The sequence below is a fragment of the Bombina bombina genome, chromosome 5, assembly GCF_027579735.1.
Source record: "Bombina bombina isolate aBomBom1 chromosome 5, aBomBom1.pri, whole genome shotgun sequence".
In the NCBI taxonomy this organism is placed as follows: domain Eukaryota; kingdom Metazoa; phylum Chordata; class Amphibia; order Anura; family Bombinatoridae; genus Bombina; species Bombina bombina.
Genome location: NC_069503.1, coordinates 796,306,240 through 796,327,875, shown reverse-complemented (window position 1 = coordinate 796,327,875; position 21,636 = coordinate 796,306,240).

Below are 21,636 nucleotides of genomic sequence, written 5' to 3'. Positions count from 1 at the left end.
TAGATAGATAGATAGATAGATAGATAGATAGATAGATTTGATAGATAAATAGATCGATTTGATAGATATATAATTTCCTAGACAGAGAATTACAAGATGTGCGGTCTGGGACCCATGGTAAGGTTCCCAGAGGCAGTTGTGGCGCAAGGGGACTTGTATATGGCATGGATTTTAGGAACCGGGAGATGGAAAAAGATGCTTGGTCGGTCCTCCTACTTCAAATTTGGGGCACTGCGCGTGCAATCTACTGTGCCACCAGATATGAGTGGTGTGTTAGGCAGTACTATTCTGATCAGTTTAATACCTGTTACTCCCCCTATCGGGGGAGGTGTATATGGCATGGATTTTAGGAACCGGGAGATGGAAAAGATGCTTGGTCGGTCCTCCTACTTCAAATTTGGGGCAATGCGTGTGCAATCATGGCCGGACTTTTAGCCGACGGACATTTGTCCGACGGACATTTGGCCAAAACACAAGTGGCTGTCACAAAACAGTCCAGCCAAGAGATAGATAGATTTGATAGACAGATACATAGATTAGATAGATAGATCAATAGATGCAATATACATTTGATAGATACAATAGATAGATTTGATAGATAAATAGATAGATTTGATAGATATATAATTTCCCAGACAGAGAATTACAAGACGTGCTGTCTGGGACCCATGGTAAGGTTCCCAGAGGCAGTTGCGGCGCCAGGGGACATGTATATGGCATGGATTTTAGGAACCGGGAGATGGAAAAAGATGCTTGGTCGGTCCTCCGAGATGGAAAAAGATGCTTGGTCGGTCCTCCAACTTCAAATTTGGGGCACTGCGCGTGCAATCTACTGTGCCACCAGATATGAGTGGTGTGTTAAGTAGAACTATTCTGATCAGTTTAATACCTGTTACTGCTCCTATCGGGGGAGGTGTATATGGCATGGATTTTAGGAACCGGGAGATGGAAAAAGATGCTTGTTCGGTCCTCCTACTTCAAATTTGGGGCACTGCGCGTGCAATCTACTGTGCCACCAGATATGAGTGGTGTGTTAAGCAGTACTATTCTGATCAGTTTAATACCTGTTACTCCCCCTATCGGGGGAGATGTATATGGCATGGATTTTAGGAACCGGGAGATGGAAAAAGATGCTTGGTCGGTCCTCCTACTTCAAATTTGGGGCACTGCGCGTGCAATCGTGGCCGGACTTTTAGCTGACGGACATTTGGCCGACGGATATTTGTCCGATGGACATTTGGCCGAAACACAAGTGGCTGTCACAAAACAGTCCGGCCACGAGATAGATAGATTTGATAGATAGATACATAGATTAGATAGATAGATCAATAGATGAAATATACATTTCATAGATAAGATAGATAGATAGATAGATTTGATAGATAAATAGATAGATTTGATAGATATATAATTTCCTAGACAGAGAATTACAAGACGTGCGGTCTGGGACCCATGGTAAGGTTCCCAGAGGCAGTTGTGGCGCAAGGGGACTTGTATATGGCATGGATTTTAGGAACCGGGAGATGGAAAAAGATGCTTGGTCGGTCCTCCTACTTCAAATTTGGGGCACTGCGCGTGCAATCTACTGTGCCACCAGATATGAGTGGTGTGTTAGGCAGTACTATTCTGATCAGTTTAATACCTGTTACTCCCCCTATCGGGGGAGGTGTATATGGCATGGATTTTAGGAACCGGGAGATGGAAAAGATGCTTGGTCTGTCCTCCTACTTCAAATTTGGGGCACTGCGCGTGCAATCGTGGCCGGACTTTTAGCTGACGGACATTTGGCCGACGGATATTTGTCCGACGGACATTTGGCCGAAACACAAGTGGCTGTCACAAAACAGTCCAGCCAAGAGATAGATAGATTTGATAGATAGATACATAGATTAGATAGATAGATCAATAGATGCAATATACATTTGATAGATACAATAGATAGATTTGATAGATAAATAGATAGATTTGATAGATATATAATTTCCCAGACAGAGAATTACAAGACGTGCTGTCTGTGACCCATGGTAAGGTTCCCAGAGGCAGTTGCGGCGCCAGGGGACATGTATATGGCATGGATTTTAGGAACCGGGAGATGGAAAAAGATGCTTGGTCGGTCCTCCAACTTCAAATTTGGGGCACTGTGCGTGCAATCTACTGTGCCACCAGATATGAGTGGTGTGTTAAGTAGAACTATTCTGATCAGTTTAATACCTGTTACTGCTCCTATCGGGGGAGGTGTATATGGCATGGATTTTAGGAACCGGGAGATGGAAAAAAGATGCTTGGTCGGTCCTCCTACTTCAAATTTGGGGCACTGCGCGTGCAATCTACTGTGCCACCAGATATGAGTGGTGTGTTAAGCAGTACTATTCTGATCAGTTTAATACCTGTTACTCCCCCTATCGGGGGAGGTGTATATGGCATGGATTTTAGGAACCGGGAGATGGAAAAGATGCTTGGTCGGTCCTCCTACTGCGCGTGCAATCGTGGCCGGACTTTTAGCCGACGGACATTGGGCCAACGGACATTTGTCTGATGGACATTTGGCCGAAACACAAGTGGCTGTCACAAAACAGTCCGGCCACGAGATAGATAGATTTGATAGAAAGATAGATAGATAGATTAGATAGATAGATAGATAGATAGATAGATAGATCAATAGATGCAATATACATTTGATAGATACGATAGACAGATAGATAGATTTGATAGACAAATAGATAGATTTGATAGATAGATAATTTCCCAGACAGAGAATTACAAGACGTGCGGTCTGGGACCCATGGTAAGGTTACTTCCTTTTGCACAATCGAGTACAGGTTGGGGATTGCCTTTTGTGCAAAGAAATTTCGGCCGTGTACCTTCCACTGCGGTGTCCCCTATCAGGGGATGTGTATATGGCATTAATTTTAGGAACCGGGAGATGGAAAAGATGCTTGGTTGGTCCTCCTACTTCAAATTTGTGGCACTGCGCGTGCAATCTAATGTGCCACCAGATAGGAGTGGTGTGTTAAGTAGTACTATTACTATCAGTTTAATCCTGTTAAGTGTTTTTTTTTTTTGTTTTGGTTTTGAAGCCACAGTGCAGTACCAGAGGCCAGAAAAATTTGGCATGTACACATGCCTGAAAAAATAGGTATTGTTGCAGCCGCTGCTGTAGCAGCGGCCAGAAAAATTGATGTTTGTTTCCCAGGCAGAAAGTGCCCTAAAACATTGCGGCTTGAACCCTAGTTGGTGGCGGATAAGTCACGCAAGTCATGCGCCATTTGAAGATAAAATACAGCAGCGTGTGGACCATTTTTAGCCCAAGGCAGCTCATCTCATCAGGCTTTTTTTACTCGAATGTATGGCCCAATGTCAGTCCCTTCGGGATCCATCCCTCATTCATCTTAATAAAGGTGAGGTAATCTAGACTTTTTGACCTAGGCGACTTCTCTTCTCAGTAACAATACCTCCTGCTGCACTGAAGGTCCTTTCTGACAGGACACTTGAAGCGGGGCAGGCCAGAAGTTCTATTGCAAATTGGGATAGCTCAGTCCACAGGTCAAGCCTGCACGCCCAGTAGTCAAGGGGTTCATCGCTCCTCAGAGTGTTGAGATCTGCAGTTAAGGTGAGGTAGTCTGCTACCTGTCGGTCGAGTCGTTCTCTGAGGGTGGACCTCGAAGGGCTGTAGCGATACATAGGAGTTAAAAAGCTCTGCATGTCCTCCATTAACAACACGTCTGTAAAGCGTCCTGTCCTTGCCGGCGTGGTCGTGGGAGTCGGAGGATTACTTTCAGCTATTCCCCTGTTAGATTCACGTTGTGCTGTGACATCACCCTGATACGCAGTGTAAAGCATACTTTTTAATTTATTTTGGAAATGCTGCATCCTTTCCGACTTGTTGTAATTTGATAACATTTCTGGCACTTTATGCTTATACCGGGGGTCTAGTAGCGTGGACACCCAGTACAGGTTGTTCTCCTTCAGCTTTTTTATACGAGGGTCCCTCAACAGGCACGGCAGCATGAAAGACCCCATTTGCACAAGGTTGGATGCCGAGCTACTCATGTCCCGTTCCTCGTCCTCAGTGATGTCACTGAAGGTATCTTCTTCCCCCCAGCCACGTACAACACCACGGGTACCAGATAGGTGACAACGAGCACCCTGGGATGCCTGTTGTGGTTGGTCTTCCTCCTCCTCCTCAAAGCCACATTCCTCCTCTGACTCCTCTTCCTCACAATCCTCTTCCAGTGTTGCCGCAGGTCCAGCAAGCGGTGCTGATAAGGCTGTTTCTGGTGGTGATGGTGACAACAACTCTTACTCTTCCTCTTCACGCTCATCTACGGCTTGATCCAGCACTCTTCACAGGGCACGCTCCAGGAAGAAAACAAATGGTATGATTTCGCTGATGGTGCCTTCGGTGCGACTGACTAGGTTTTGTCACCTCAAAAGGAGGCGGTGTCACCAACTCCTCCTCTTCAGAGCCACGCATTCCATGCTTGGCAGCCGTCAGCAGGTTTACCCAATGCGCAGTGTAGGTGATATACCTGCCCTGACCATGCTTTGCAGACCAGCTATCAGTGGTCATATGGACCCTTGCCCCAACACTGTGTGCCAGAAATGTCATTACTTCCAGGTTGGGGATTGCCTTTTGTGAAAATAAATTTCAGCCGGGTACCTTCCACTGCGGTGTCCCAATAGCTACAAATTTTTTGAATGCTTCAGACTCCACCAGCTTGTATGGTAAAAGCTGGTGGGCTAAGAGTTCAGACAAGCCAGCTGTCAGATGCCGGGCAAGGAGGTGACTTTGTGACTTATGCTCAAACATGTGCTTGACAGACACCTGACTGTGGGCAGATGAGCAGAAACTGCTCCGGAAGAAAGACGGAGTGGCGGATGGTTGAGAGGGGGTAAGGAGGACAGCAGTGGTTGACGTGGCTGAAGATGCTGGACCAGGAGGAGGATGGCGGCTTTGATTTTGTGTGCTGCTTCTACTCATGTGTTGATCCCATAGGTGTTTGTGATGTGCGATCATGTGCCTTCGCAAAGAAGTTGTACCTAGGTGGGTGTTGCACTTCCCACGACTCAGTTTCTTTTGGCACAGGTTGCAAATGGCATCGCTGTTGTCAGAGGCAGACACACAAAAAAATGCCACACTGCTGAGCTCTGCGATGATGGCATTCTGGTGGTGGCAACAGCATGCGTTGATTGGTGTGCTGTCTGGCTGACCCCGGGTGCCGATGCATGCTGTCTGACTGTGCCACTAGCTCCTTGCAATGACCTCCCCATGCTTCCAACTCATCTCCTCCTCTCTGTCTCCCCATCTGAACTTTCCCCCTGTTCTTCTTCTCTTCTAGCAGGCACCCACGTGACATCCATGGACGCATCGTCATCATCAACCGCTTCACTTGTATCTGACAAATCAACAAAGGAAGCATCAGCGGGTACAACATCATCATTATCACACCGTACATCCATGTCTGTAATGCTGCCTGACTGAGACATATCACTGTTATCTACATCCTCTGTCAATGATGGTTGCGCATCACTCATTTCTTCCAACTGATGTTTAAAAAACTCCTCTAACACATCAAGTGAAGCGGCTGTGGTGCTAGTGTTGGTGGTGGCGGAAGCCGGACGAGTGGTGGTAACTTGAGAGGTGCCCGAAAGATAAGCTGGAGGAGGATGGTGCCTCAAGGTTCGGAGCGGAAGCTATAGAAGATTGGGTGTCCTGTGTTAAAAAGTCAACTATGTCCTCCTCAGAACTTTTCGAGTTCATGGGACGTGGCCTTTGAACACTGGGCATTATTCTATGGCCAAAGGGAATCACAGCACTACGACCATGATGGCACCTGCGGGGTGGCCAGCCTCTGCCTGTCATTTTTTTTTTAAATGTACACTTACACTACTATTAAACAAGATATGAGTGGTGGCACTGGGCAAGTGGGCACAGTATATGCTGTGAGCCTGACACAAAAAAGCAGACTGATATTTGACAGTCCAAAAAGTTTTATTTTTTTAAATGTACACTTACACTACTTTTAAACAAGATAGGAGTGGTGACACTGGGCAAGTGGACACAGTATACGCTGTGAGCCTGGCACACATGCTGGCAGGCAGCCAACTGCAATTAGATTACACAAGCAGACTGATGTTTCACAGTCAAAAAAGTTTTTTTTTTTTAAATTATTTACACTATTGTTACACCAGATATGAGTGGTGGCACTGGGCAAGTGGGCCTGGCACACACGCTAGCAGGCAGGCAACTGCAATTAGATTACACTAGCAGACTGATGTTTCACAGTCAAAAAAGTTTTTTTTTTAATTATTTACACTACTGTTACACCAGATATGAGTGGTGGCAATGGGCAAGTGGGCACAGTATACGCTGTGAGCCTGGCACACACACTGGCAGGCAGGCAACTGCAATTAGATTACACAAGCAGACTGATGTTTCACAGTCAAAAAAGTTTTTTTTTTTTATTATTTACACTATTGTTACAACAGATATGAGTGGTGGCACTAGTTGGCAAGTGGCAATGCAAAAATTATCCAGCAGCAAAACCACAGGACAGAGCTCCAAGGAGTCACTACCAAACTCCCCAACGTCAGTGAAAACAATAAGGTAGAAGCTCTCCAGAATGTCAAAGTTTCAATACTTTATTAGAATGAAGTGCAGAGTCAAACAGCCACAACGTTTCAGGGAACTATGCCCCTTAATCACGTCATGGCTGTTTGACTCTGCACTTGATTCTAATAAAGCAATGAAACTTTGGCATTCGGGAGAGCTTCTACCTTATTGTTTTCACTAGTTGGCAAGTGGGCCTGGCACACAAGCTGGCAGGCAGGCAACTGCTATTAGATTACACTATCAAACTGATGTTTCACAGTCAAAAAAGTTTTTTTTTTTTAAATTTACACTACTGTTACAACAGATATGAGTGGTGGCACTAGTTGGCAAGTGGGCCTGGCACACACGCTGGCAGGCAGGCAACTGAAATTAGATTACACTAGCAGACTGATGTTTCACAGTCAAAAAAGTTTTTTTTTTTTTAAATGTACACTACTGTTACAACAGATATGAGTGGTTGCACTTAGCAAGTGGGCGTGGCACACACGCTGGCAGGCAGGCAACTGCAATTAGATTACACTAGCAGACTGATGTTTCACAGTCAAAAAAGTTTTTTTTTAAAAATTTACACAACTGTTACAACAGATCTGAGTGGTGGCACTTAGCAAGTGGGCCTGGCACACATGCTGGCAGGCAGGCAACTGCAATTAAATTACACTACCAGAAAAAATAATTTAAACAGCCTCTTCCTCAAAAGAGAGAAAAAAAGACTTTTAAATACCTTGGCGCTGCAGATTGCGGCTAAAACTAATATTGAGGAATTAAACTCTGTTATAAGTCAAGGTGCACAAAGTAAATATTTGGCCTCAGATTTGGATTACAATTTAAAAGTATATTTATTTGATACAATGTTTAAAAGCTGATCAGCGGAAAAATGGATAAAAGGATGTAACAAATAATTGCAACATATGTTTGCACAAGAAATAACAGTAATTGAACACTAAAATCTAAATACATGAAAGTAAAAACACCTAACAAAATACACCATAAACAAACTAAATATGTGTAGCAGCAGATAAATGAATAAATGAAAAACAAAATAGGTTAGTAAGAGATGAGGACAACTTGAGCCCTGTGGTAAATCCAGCCAGTGGAGATCACAACGGAGATAGTCGACTTCCACAGCTGAAAATGGATTCGGCAGAGTGGTGCTGGAGCGAGAAATTGATCCAGATGAAACAGAGGCAGAAAACCAAAAATAAGGTGTTCACTTTTACTTACACCATGTCTTGGTTTCTGCAGTGGCGATGTAATCCTTTAAAATCCTTTGAGTGCGCTGTAGCAGAACCAGGTAAACTTTGAATGCGGTGAAGATTTTCCTTTTTGTGATCACGCTCAAGTTTGGAACAAACACAGATGCCGGTCTGTGAAAGCGGTGTAGCGTCAATTGACGTATGGTGGGAGGAGCAACGCGTTTCAGCCCGATCAGGGCCTTTGTCAAGCTCCAGAAGAGTGTCTGGCAGAGACTTTTAAACCTGTATAGGCTGATACTCATTGGTTAACACTTAATAATAGGTGTGCCAGTACAGATACAGGTAAAGTAATAGCAGCAAACTCACTACAAATACCACAATTAATTTGTTACTTTATGTCATATTTACAGTAATTGTTATCCTAATACACAGGGTGATAAAAATAAAAAAATCAAGTTGTCCTCATCTCTTACTAACCTATTTTGTTTTTCATTTATTCATTTATCTGCTGCTACACATATTTAGTTTGTTTATGGTGTATTTTGTTAGGTGTTTTTACTTTTATGTATTTAGATTTTAGTGTTCAATTACTATTATATTAGGGATTATATTAGGGATAGTTGCCACTTTCTACTTAAACTAATTTTAACATTTATACATTATTTTCAAATTACCCACAATGTCTGTGAAAGTAAGAAGTGTAGTTATCCTCATATATATATATATATATATATATATATATATATATATATATATATATATAAACTAAACTAAAATCAGATTATTAGGAAGTATAATAATATATAACTTAAAAAATGCACAGATAGGTTGCTTTGTAGCTTTCTAAATATTAGTGGGTTTACCATTTAGAGACTTAGGGGTAAATTTAACAAGAGGCGAGCGGACATGATTCGCTGTAGCGAATCATGTCCGCTCGACCTCACTAAATGCTGACAGCATACGCTGTTGGCATTTAACATTGCAGAATCATTTCTAGTGAAATGCTTGTGCAATGCCACCTCCCGCTCACTGGCAGAGGCCGTCAATCTTCCTGATCGGATCGGGATGATTTCCACCTTTCACAGAGAGGACCTTTATTGCCGTATATTCAGTTTGGTCCTGTCTGAAAAGCACACTGAAGTTCCAATACACAAGACAATCCCTCTCTGAATGAGCAACATGGCAAACCCCAGATGTACATTTCAGCCTAGGAGTTGCCTTATCAGTGCTGTACAGCCATAGCCCTTCAATGCACATTGGGCATGTCTGGTTTGCTGCCATAAAGTTTAGGGAGACTTCCCCAAAGGTCATAATTTGCATTTTAAAATAAAGTGAAAAACATTAAATCAGGGCCAAACAATAGCATAATAGCTTATTCTATGGCCAGTTACCACCCAAGAGCAGCCTGTTTTTTTTAATATTGTAAGATTGTAGATTTGAATAAGAATGAAATTAGCTTTTTATTTTCTCTGTTTTGTGGATACTGTTGTATGCCAAGGAACTGTTTTTCAGTTTGTTCTTATTGCATACGTAGTATGACCATATTGCTTCTTTAAAAATGGACACAAATAAAAGAACCCTGGCATATGTATTTTTCATATGTGTCCCTTTTTAAAGTGCCAATATTTGTCATACTATACATAAGTCATATACAGGGAGTGCAGAATTATTAGGCAAATTAGTATTTTGACCACATCATCCTCTTTATGCATGTTGTCTTACTCCAAGCTGTATAGGCTTGAAAGCCTACTACCAATTAAGCATATTAGGTGATGTGCATCTCTGTAATGAGAAGGGGTGTGGTCTAATGACATCAACACCCTATATCAGGTGTGCATAATTATTAGGCAACTTCCTTTCCTTTGGCAAAATGGGTCAAAAGAAGGACTTGACAGGCTCAGAAAAGTCAAAAATAGTGAGATATCTTGCAGAGGGATGCAGCACTCTTAAAATTGCAAAGCTTCTGAAGTGTGATCATCGAACAATCAAGCGTTTCATTCAAAATAGTCAACAGGGTCGCAAGAAGCATGTGGAAAAACCAAGGCGCAAAATAACTGCCCATGAACTGAGAAAAGTCAAGCGTGCAGCTGCCAAGATGCCACTTGCCACCAGTTTGGCCATATTTCAGAGCTGCAACATCACTGGAGTGCCCAAAAGCACAAGGTGTGCAATACTCAGAGACATGGCCAAGGTAAGAAAGGCTGAAAGACGACCACCACTGAACAACACACAAGCTGAAACGTCAAGACTGGGCCAAGAAATATCTCAAGACTGATTTTTCTAAGGTTTTATGGACTGATGAAATGAGAGTGAGTCTTGATGGGCCAGATGGATGGGTCCGTGGCTGGATTGGTAAAGGGCAGAGAGCTCCAGTCCGACTCAGACGCCAGCAAGGTGGAGGTGGAGTACTGGTTTGGGCTGGTATCATCAAAGATGAGCTTGAGGGGCCTTTTCGGGTTGAGGATGGAGTCAAGCTCAACTCCCAGTCCTACTGCCAGTTTCTGGAAGACACCTTCTTCAAGCAGTGGTACAGGAAGAAGTCTGCATCCTTCAAGAAAAACATGATTTTCATGCAGGACAATTCTCCATCGCACGCGTCCAAGTACTCCACAGCGTGGCTGGCAAGAAAGGGTATAAAAGAAGAAAATCTAATGACATGGCCTCCTTGTTCACCTGATCTGAACCCCATTGAGAACCTGTGGTCCATCATCAAATGTGAGATTTACAAGGAGGGAAAACAGTACACCTCTCTGAACAGTGTCTGGGAGGCTGTGGTTGCTGCTGCACGCAATGTTGATGGTGAACAGATCAAAACAATGACAGAATCCATGGATGGCAGGCTTTTGAGTGTCATTGCAAAGAAAGGTGGCTATATTGGTGACTGATTTGCTTTTGTTTTGTTTTTGAATGTCAGAAATGTATATTTGTTAATGTTGAGATGTTATATTGGTTTCACTGGTAAAAATAAATAATTGAAATGGGTATATATTTGTTTTTTGTTAAGTTGCCTAATAATTATGCACAGTAATAGTCACCTGCACACACAGATATCCCCCTAAAATAGCTATAACTAAAAACAAACTAAAAACTACTTCCAAAACTATTCAGCTTTGATATTAATGAGTTTTTTTTGGTTCATTGAGAACATGGTTGTTGTTCAATAATAAAATTAATTCTCAAAAATACAACTTGCCTAATAATTCTGTATTTTCAACAATCATGGGCCTTAAGATCATTATTCTTACTAAGGTTATATAATTTTTAATAACAAACACTAATACTGTGTGAGCAAGTGAGTTTGTACAGATTTTAAGCAGTGTTATTCAACAAATGATAGATTAAATTTATTTTGAGTAATTATTTGATAACTTAAATTATGAACATATATATGTATAACTGCAATGAGTATTTGTTGGTAATTTATGTGATTCCATTGTTTGCAATTATGATAATAGTTCATCCATTTTTATAGCTAAAATGCATTCTAATATAGTATGATACTTTAAGCTTTTTACTAACTTTAAGAGCACCAATGTATAATAATATTTAGAAGCTACTGGTAGAGACACTGTAAGTGGATTCCTTTGCATCAGAATTTCAACACAAATTTCAGGTTATTTTTTTTTGCCTTCCAATCCATAACATAGTTTGATTTATAATTTGAAGTAAAATTGTTTAAATTAGAAAAAAATGTAGCAGATAAAATCTTTAACAGGATTTTCATAACAGTGAGAGAGAGTGAGAGAGAGGTGAGAGAGAGGTGAGAGAGAGAGAGAAGGAAGTGTAAAATTCATTAATACACAATTTTTTCACGTTTTGGATACTTAAAACTAACTTTGTTCTGTTTAGAATCAGGTACCTTAATAGTGAGCATTGTTTTATAAATGTGTTTTTGCTGATGATCAGTTTATCCATTAATAAACAAAATCTGTTCTTACATTATTCAGAGTTAAAAATGTAGCTCAAATCACACCTTTACATGAGAAAGCATGTACCTAAATAAAATATGATGATGAAATGGCTGACTATGAATGCAAATAAGTGTTTGATGTTTGAAAAAAATGGAAGTCTGTGCTTAAGAATCTGACCATCTGTCGTGGATCAGGCTCGTTTCTTTATTTGTTTGTTTTTATCCTTTTTTATTTTGGCATGTCAAACAGTTGTAAACAATGTGTACTGAGATGGACTGAGATCTGTCCAGATATGATATTTACAAAATATATAAGATAAAGATAATGATTCCATTCTCCATGAACTCCTAACATCCATCAAGTTGTGCTGGGTTTCCCCAAATTACATTAGGAAAAATTGTCCAACTATTGACATAATTTTTTCTTCCATTGTCCATACAGGTCAAAGAGTGCGCAATTTAAACATTTTAAACAGATACATATTGGTCCAAACTGTATGTTACCAGAAATATGAATCACATATTAAACATTCATAGTAAACTTAACATTCTAACTGAACTTAACAAACTCAATGGAGCTGCGGGAAGTCACTAGGTCATCCAAGAGTATAGGCACTTTATATATCTTTGTATTGCCTCATTAATGTTCCCATATATCCCATTCCCCTCTAAGGTTCACTTCAAGCATATAAATTGTATTATTGAAGGGTAAAAGGAGTTGCCTTCTAGTTGTTAAGTCTAAGTACTCTAAATATAATTTCCACTTGGTTAAGAACTTCGAAACTCTCAAAGTCATGTCAAACATGGTATCATACTTTTCATATATTTCATATTTTAATAACCTGTGTTTCATAAATTTTATTGAGGGTGCTTGTGTGTGTACCCATTTGCAAAATATACATTTCCTAGCTAGGAGTATGCAGTTGACCAGCATTTTCTGGTTGCGTCTGTCACTTAATTGAATGTCTAAAAACAGTACATCTGTCAATGTAAGAGAGATTGATTGCCCCATAAATTTTGATAACCAAAAGGAAACATAGCTCCAATAACTTCGGATCTTAGGGCAGTACCATATGTGATGTAGAAGTCAGAATCTGGATAAGGACATTTACCATAAGCGTTTGAGAAATTTTTTCCTCCACTTGCTCAGTATATTTGGAGTGAAATAGTCTTGGTATATGACCCTGATCTAGGATTCTCTAAGGTCTGTTGCCATGGGGGCCTTCCAGGTTAATTTTAAGCTGTTTTGTATTGTGTTGTCAGAGTGAAGTTGGGATCTATGTTTATTCCAGGTGTGTAGTAGTTCTTGTTGGGATTTAGCATATCTAGGTTGAATCAGTGGGTTATAGATTGGAGAAATGGCAAAGTCATTCATGTAGAATCTAGATAGGACTAAGGTTAGTGGTATGGCATTCCAAAATTATTACAATCATGTAGAATCTGATTTATGTAGTGGCATAATTGAAAATTGGCAAACCTTTGATTTGGAGGAGTGTAGTAATTTCTACAGATAACATCAATAGGCAAAACCGATTTTGTGGAGACATCAAGAAGTTTGCTCAGGTTAGTAATACCTAACAGTCCCCATTTGTGAAAGACAGGGTATAGAGAGCCCGGGATGAATCTAGGGTTTCCACAGGTAGGTAGGTATTGTGAGTGAGAGGGGTCTAAGCCTATATGTTTGTGTAATGTTTGTCATGCTCAGAGAATGTCTCAAAACACTGGGTAGTGTTGGAGCGACAGGGGTTATTCTGAGAGGGCCGCGTGTGGCAAGAAGGAGAGTGATATTTGAGGAAGTGAAGCCTCTTCTAGGTGCATGGAAGAGAAGTGTTGTCATACAAGTATTTTGCTAACTAAGGCCTAGATTTAGAGTTGGGCGGTAGCCGTCAAAACCAGCGTTAGAGGCTCCTAACGCTGGTTTTTACCGCCCGCTGGTATTTGGAGTCAGTCAGGAAAGGGTCTAACGCTCACTTTCCAGCCGCGACTTTTCCATACTGCAGATCCCCCTACGCCATTTGCGTATCCTATCTTTTCAATGGGATCTTTCTAACGCTGGTATTTAGAGTCGTGGCTGAAGTGAGCGTTAGAAATCTAACGACAAGACTCCAGCCGCAAAAAAAAGTCAGTAGTTAAGAGCTTTCTGGGCTAATGCTGGTTTATAAATCTCTTAACTACTGTGCTCTAAAGTACATTAACACCCATAAACTACCTATGTACCCCTAAACCGAGGCCCCCCCACATCGCCGCCACTCTATTAATTTTTTTTAACCCCTAATCTGCTGCTCCGTACCCGCCGCCAGCTACGTTATCCCTATGTACCCCTAATCTGCTGCCCCTAACATCGCCGACCACTATGTTATATTTATTAACCCCTAATCTGCCGCCCCCGCTATCGCTGACACCTGCATATTATTATTAACCCCTAATCTTCCGCTCCGTACACCACCGCAACCTATATTATACCTATGTACCCCTAATCTGCTGCCCCTAACACCGCTGACCCCTATATTATATTTATTAACCCCTAATCTGCCCCCACAACGTCGCCGCCACCTACCTACAATAATTAACCCCTAATCTGCCGACCTCATCTCACCGCTACTATAATAAAGTTATTAACCCCTAATCCGCCTCACCCTGCCTCAATAACCCTATAAGAAATAGTATTAACATCGCCGACACCTAACTTCAATTATTAACCCCTAATCTGACGACCGGAGCTCGCTGCTACTATAATAAATGTATTAACCCCTAAAGCTAAGTCTAAACCTAACACTAACACCCCCCTAAGTTAAATATAATTTAAATCTAACGAAATAAATTAACTCTTATTAAATAAATTATTCCTATTTAAATCTAAATACTTACCTGTAAAACAAACCCTAATATAGCTACAATATAACGAATAATTATATTGTAGCTATTTTAGGATTAATATTTATTTTACAGGCAACTTTGTAATTATTTTAACCAGGTACAATAGCTATTAAATAGTTAAGAACTATTTAATAGCTAAAATAGTTAAAATAATAACAAAATTACCTGTAAAATAAATCCTAACCTAAGTTACAATTAAACCTAACACTACACTATCATTAAATATATTAAATACAATACCTACAAGTATCTACAATTAAACCTAACACTACACTATCAATAAATTAATTAAATACAATACCTACAAATAACTACAATTAAATAAACTAACTAAAGTACAAAAAATAAAAAAGAACTAAGTTACAAAAAATAAAAAATATTTACAAACATTAGACAAATATTTCAACAATTTTAAACTAATTACACCTACTCTAAGACCCCTCATAAAATAACAAAGACCCCCAAAATAAAAAAATGCCCTACCCTATTCTAAATTAAAAAAGTTCAAAGCTCTTTTACCTTACAAGCCCTGAAAAGGGCCCTTTGCGGGGCATGCCCCAAATAATTCAGCTCTTTTGCCTGTAAAAAAACCATACAATACCCCCCCCAACATTACAACCCACCACCCACATACCCCTAATCTAACTCAAACCCCCCTTAAATAAACCTAACACTAAGCCCTTGAAGATCTTCCTACCTTATCTTCACCATGCCAGGTTCACCGATCGGTCCTCCGAAGTCTTGATCCAAGCCTCCGAAATCTTCATCCAAGCCCAAGCGGGGGCTGGCGATCCATCATCCGGCTGAAGTCTTCTATCAAGCGGCGGCTGAAGAGGTCCAGAAGAGGCTCCAAAGTCTTCATCCTATCCGGGAAGAAGAGGAGATCCGGACCGGCAACCATCTTGATCCAAGCAGCATCTTCTATCTTCATCCGATGACGAACGGCTCCATCTTGAAGACCTCCAACGCAGATCCATCCTCTTCTTCCGACGTCCAAATGAAGAATGAAGGTTCCTTTAAGGGACGTCATCCAAGATGGCGTCCCTCGAATTCCGATTGGCTGATAGGATTCTATCAGCCAATCGGAATTAAGGTAGAAAAATTCTGATTGGCTGATGGAATCAGCCAATCAGATTCAAGTTCAATCAGATTCAAGTTCAATCCATTTGGCTGATCCGATCAGCCAATAGAATGCAAGCTCAATCTGATTGGCTGATCCAATCAGCCAATCGGATTGAACTTGAATCTGATTGGCTGATTCCATCAGCCAATCAGAATTTTTCTACCTTAATTCCGATTGGCTGATAGAATCCTATCAGCCAATCGGAATTCGAGGGACGCCATCTTGGATGACGTCCCTTAAAGGAACCTTCATTCTTCATTTGGATGTCAGAAGAAGAGGATGGATCCGCGTTGGAGGTCTTCAAGATGGAGCCGTTCGTCATCGGATGAAGATAGGAGATGCTGCTTGGATCAAGATGGTTGCCGGTCCGGATCTCCTCTTCTTCCCAGATAGGATGAAGACTTTGGAGCCTCTTCTGGACCTCTTCAGCCACCGCTTGATAGAAGACTTCAGCCGGATGATGGATCGCCAGCCCCCGCTTGGGCTTGGATGAAGATTTCTGAGGCTTGGATCAAGACTTCGGAGGACCGATCGGTGAACCTGGCATGGTGAAGATAAGGTAGGAAGATCTTCAGGGGCTTAGTGTTAGGTTTATTTAAGGGGGGTTTGGGTTAGATTAGGGGTATGTGGGTGGTGGGTTGTAATGTTGGGGGGGGGTATTGTATGGTTTTTTTTACAGGCAAAAGAGCTGAATTATTTGGGGCATGCCCCGCAAAGGGCCTTTTTCATGGCTGGTAAGGTAAAAGAGCTTTGAACTTTTTTAATTTAGAATAGGGTAGGGCATTTTTTTATTTTGGGGGTCTTTGTTATTTTATTAGGGGGCTTAGAGTAGGTGTAATTAGTTTAAAATTGTTGTAATATTTGTCTAATGTTTGTAAATATTTTTTTATTTTTTGTAACTAAGTTCTTTTTTATTTTTTGTACTTTAGTTAGTTTATTTAATTGTAGTTATTTGTATGTATTGTATTTAATTAATTTATTGATAGTGTAGTGTTAGGTTTAATTGTAGATAATTGTAGGTATTGTATTTAATTTATTTAATGATAGTGTAGTGTTAGGTTTAATTGTAACTTAGGTTAGGATTTATTTTACAGGTAATTTTGTTATTATTTTAACTATTTTAGCTATTAAATAGTTATTAACTATTTAATAGCTATTGTACCTGGTTAAAATAATTACAAAGTTGCCTATAAAATAAATATTAATCCTAAAATAGCTACAATATAATTATTCTTTATATTGTAGCTATATTAGGGTTTATTTTACAGGTAAGTATTTAGCTTTAAATAGGAATAATTTATTTAATAAGAGTTAATTTATTTTGTTAGATTTAAATTATATTTAATTTAGGCGGGTGTTAGTGTTAGGGTTAGACTTAGCTTTAGGGGTTAATCCATTTATTATAGTAGCGGTGAGGTGCGATCGGCAGATTAGGGGTTAATAATTGAAGTTAGGTGTCGGCGATGTTAGGGAGGGCAGATTAGGGGTTAATACTATTTATTATAGGGTTAGTGAGGTGGGAGTGAGGCGGATTAGGGGTTAATAACTTTATTATAGTAGCGGTGAGATGCGGTCGGCAGATTAGGGGTTAATAAGTGTAGGTAGGTAGCGGCGACGTTTGGGGCGGCAGATTAGGGGTTAATAAATATAATATAGGGGTTGGCGGTGTTAGGGGCAGCAGATTAGGGGTACATAGGGATAATGTAGGTGGCGGCAGTGTACGAGCACGTTTTTGAAGCTGGCCGCGTCCGTAAGCACCGCTGGTATCGAGAGTTGCAGTTGCGGTAAATATGCTCTACGCTCCTTATTTGGAGCCTAACGCAGCCCTTCTGTGAACTCTAAATACCAGCGGTATTTAAAAGGTGCGGCCAGAAAAAAGCATGCGTAGCTAACGCACCCCTTTGGCCGCAAAACTCTAAATCTAGCCGTTAATTTCTTTTCATTTGTGGCTATGTATAAAATAGGCCAACAACCCATTCGATAAAAAAATTAATTTAAAAAAAATGTTTATTTGCAAAGGAAATTATAACCAATGGATAAGTAATTTAATTTCTATGATAGGATATGCACACAATTCTTGATACATTTTCCTTATAAACCATGTCTAGAATACTATAACATCATTTTTTTAATCTCACAAAACTATTTATGGCAAAAGCTTTTTGACATTTTCACCTCAAAAGAACTGACGCCTAGATTACGAGTTTTGCGTTAGATGCTGTGCGGTGCTAATGAGCAGTTTATGCTCACCGCTCACTTACAGACAGCGCTGGTATTACGGGTTTTTACAAACCCGGCGTTAACTGCAAAAAAGTGAGCGAAGAGCAAAATTTAGCTCCACATCTCACCTCAATACCAGCGCTGCTTACGTTAGTGGTGAGCTGCTAAAACATGCTCGTGCACGATTTCACCATAGGAATCAATGGGGAAGAGCCGGCAAAAAAGCAGCGTACAGCTCCTAATGCAGCCCCATTGATTCCTATGGGGAAATAAAAGGTATGTCTACACCTAACACCCTAACATGAACCCCGAGTCTAAATACCCCTAATATTACACTTATTAACCCCTAATCTGCCGTCCGCGACATTGCTGACACCTGCATTATATTATTAACCCCTAATCTGCCGCTCCGGACTCCGCCACCACCTACATTATAGTTATGAACCCCTAATCTGCTGCCCCCAACATCGTCAAACCATACATTATATTTATTAACCCCTAATCTGCCGCCCCCAATGTTGCCGCAACCTAACTACATTTATTAACCCCTAATCTGCTGCCCACAACGTTGCCACCACTATGATAAAGTTATTAACCCCTAAACCTAAGTCTAACCCTAACCCTAACTTAAATATAATTACAATAAATCTAAATAAAATTACTACCATTACCTAAATAATTCTTATTTAAAACAAAATACTTACCTATAAAATAAACCCTAAACTAGCTACAATATAACTAATAGTTACATTGTAGCTATCTTAGGGTTTATTTTTATTTTACAGGCAACTTTGTATTTATTTTAACTAGGTAGAAGTTATTAAATAGTTATTAACTATTTAATAATTACCTAGTTAAAATAAAGACAAATTTACCTGTAAAATAAAACCTAACCTAAGTTACAATTACACCTAACACTACACTATAACTAAATAAATTAACTAAATTAAATACAATTAATTACAATTAAATAAAATTATCTAAAGTACGAAAAAAACCCCACTAAATTACAGAAAATAATAAAATAATTACAAGATTTTTAAACTAATTACACCTACTCTAATCCCCCTAACAAAATAAAAAAGCCCCCCAAAATAAAAAAAGCCCTACCCTACACTAAATTTCAAATAGCCCTTAAAAGGGCCTTTTGCAGGGCATTGCCCCAAAGTAATCAGCTCTTTTTACCTGTAAAAAAGTACAAATACCCCCCCAACATTAAAACCCACCACCCACACAACCAACCCTACTCTAAAACCCACCCAATCCCCCCTTAAAAAAACCTAACACTAACCCTTTGAAGATCACCCTACCATGAGACATCTTCACCCAACCAGGCAGAAGTTGTTCTCCAGACGGGCAGAAGTCTTCATCCAACCAGGCAGAAGTGGTCCTCCAGACGAGCAGAAAATCCTATTGGCTGATGCAATCAGCCAATAGGATTGAGCTTGCATTCTATTGGCTGTTTGGAACAGCCAAGAGAATGCCATCTAAATCCTATTGGCTGATTCTATCAGCCAATCGGAATTGAAGGGACGCCATCTTGGATGACATCATTTAAAGGTACCGTCATTTAGAAAGAAGACTCCGGATGAAGAGGATGCTCTGCATCGGATGTCTTGAAGATGGACCCGCTCCGCGCTGGATGGATGAAGATAGAAGATGCTGCCTGGATGACGACTTCTGCCCGTCTGGAGGACCACTTCTGTCTGGTTGGATGAAGACTTCTGCCCGTCTGGAGGACCACTCCTGCCCGGTTGGGTGAAGACTTCTCCCGGTAAGGTGATCTTCAATTGGTTAGTGTTAGGCTATTTTAAGGGGGGATTGGGTGGGTTTTAGAGTAGGGTTGGTTGTGTGGGTGGTGGGTTTTAATGTTGGGGGGGATTTGTTATTATTTTTACATGTAAAAGAGCTGATTACTTTGGGGCAATGCCCTGCAAAAGGCCCTTTTAAGGGCTATTTGTAATTTAGTGTAGGGTAGGGCTTTTTTTTATTTTGGGGGGCTTTTTTATTTTGTTAGGGGGATTAGAGTAGGTGTAATTAATTTAAAAATCTTGTAATTATTTTATTATTTTCTGTAATTTAGTGTTTTTTTCCCGTACTTTAGATAATTTTATTTAATTGTAATTAATTGTATTTAATTTAGTTAATTTATTTAATTATAGTTTAGTGTTAGGTGTTAGTGTAACTTAGGTTAGGTTTTATTTTACAGGTAAATTTGTCTTTATTTTAACTAGGTAGTTATTAAATAATTAATCACTATTTAATAACTATTCTACCTAGTTAAAATAAATACAAAGTTGCCTGTAAAATAAAAAAACTCTAAGCTAGCTACAATGTAACTATTACATTAGTATTTAGATTTATTGTAATTATATTTAAGTTACGGGGGGTTAGGGTTAGGTTTAGGGGTTAATACATTTAATATAGTGGCGGCGATGTTGGGGGCGGCAGATTAGGGGTTAATAATATTTAACTAGTGTTTGCGATGCGGGAGTGCGGCGGCTTCGGGGTTAATATATTTATTATAGTGGCGGCGATGTCCGGTTTGGCAGATTAGGGGTTAAAATATTTATTTTAGTGTTTGCGATGTGGGGGTCCTCGGTTTAGGGGTTAATAGGTAGTTTATGGGTGTTAGTGTACTTTTTAGCACTTTAGTTGAGAGTTTTATGCTACGGCGTTGTAGTGTAAAACTCTTAACTACTGACTTTAAAATGCGGTACCAGTCTTGACAGGAGAGGGTCTACCGCTCACGTTTTGTCAGACTCGTAATACCGGCGCTATGCAAGTCCCATTGAAAATATAGGAAGGGATACGCAATTGACATAAGTGGATTTGCGGTATTTCCGAGTTTGGCCAAAAAAGTGAGCGGTACACCTGTACCTGCAGGACTCGTAATACCACCGGGTGTTAAAAAGCAGCGTTAGGACCTCTTAACGCTGCTTTTTAAGGCTAACGCAAAACTCGTAATCCAGCCGTGAGTTTGTTAAATACAACCTTCAACAAATAGATTTTTTAATCTGTTCTACTTTGGTCACTAATTATTATCAAGACTAAACAGTGTAAACACATCATCATAACAGCCCTATGCTATAAGGATATCCGCATCACAATCAAGATTGTAGGTGTAGGGCCAGATTACTAGTGGAGTGCTAAATATCGCTTTCATAAAAGCGTTATTTGCACTCCACTGTGTAATACCAGCGCACGCTAATGTGCACTGGTATTAGAAGTACACAGCAATGCAAACTCAATCTCAAGCTAAGAAGCATTGTGCTCATGAGAAAGTACTTCCATAGGCTCCTATGGGAGCCTCATGCTAACGTCATCAGAGACGGCATAAGAACCTTGTGCAGCAAAGGGGGTAAATAGTGCAGGGATGGCAGAAATCTTAAATATATATGTATATGATTATATACATATATAATTATGTGTTAATATGTGTATATACACATATTAACAGATAAATATATATTTATACAAGCATATGCTTATATATTTACAGGGAACACACAGCTCCCCCTAGGCCGCTATTTAAAAGGCACTTTCCAGTGCAGTTTTTTTTCCTAACACCCCACTTCCACCATCTATAGACACATAACACTGCCTAGTGCAGTAATTGTATTAAAAAATAAAGATGCTGTAAACTGTATTTTTTAATAAAATATGCTAGACAGTATTTTGGGGACATTTGGGGCAAATT